The 491-nt window shown below is 49.1% G+C and overlaps 1 protein-coding gene across 3 annotated transcripts in view; it reads left to right on the top strand.

The window, feature by feature from the left end:
• Positions 1-491, top strand: part of LOC112138780 (zinc finger E-box-binding homeobox 1) — a 77,706-nt gene that overhangs the window by 46,765 nt on the left and 30,450 nt on the right. The window lies entirely within an intron of this gene.

Raw genomic sequence — 491 nt, forward strand, 5'->3', positions numbered from 1 at the left:
CGATATTTTGGCACACCCCTACTACCCATGTACTTGTATGCAGTCACTTAAACTATGATAAGGCTGGTGGTAGTTCACTTTCGGCGTATCCCTTGCGGGGTCGCCACTATTTCGCATCAGTGGTTTGGCAGAGTTTTTACACTGGATGCCCTTCCTGACACAACCCTGTACTTGAGGGGCACAGGGACCCAGTTAGGCAGCAGCGTCCTAGGCACCCAATCTGGGTGGGGCTGAGTTATTGTAAAAAGGGTAAAGGAAAATTGGAATCAGTTTTTAAAATACTATTTCTGCATCTTATGTCTTATCAAATTATGTTCTGTTGTTCACTCAGAACCTGCTGAGTCCCTTTCAGAGTCATAGGGTTGCTGGAGCCTATCCAGGGTGAAGGCGGGGTTCACTGAACAGGTCACCAGTCTGTTGCAGCCAACCCCCAACACTCGCAGGCGCAACGTGAAGCCAACCCGGAAGTAACAAAACGTTGCAGTACCGGC

Source organism: Oryzias melastigma, linkage group LG17 (genome assembly GCF_002922805.2).
Source record: "Oryzias melastigma strain HK-1 linkage group LG17, ASM292280v2, whole genome shotgun sequence".
Lineage (NCBI taxonomy): Eukaryota > Metazoa > Chordata > Actinopteri > Beloniformes > Adrianichthyidae > Oryzias > Oryzias melastigma.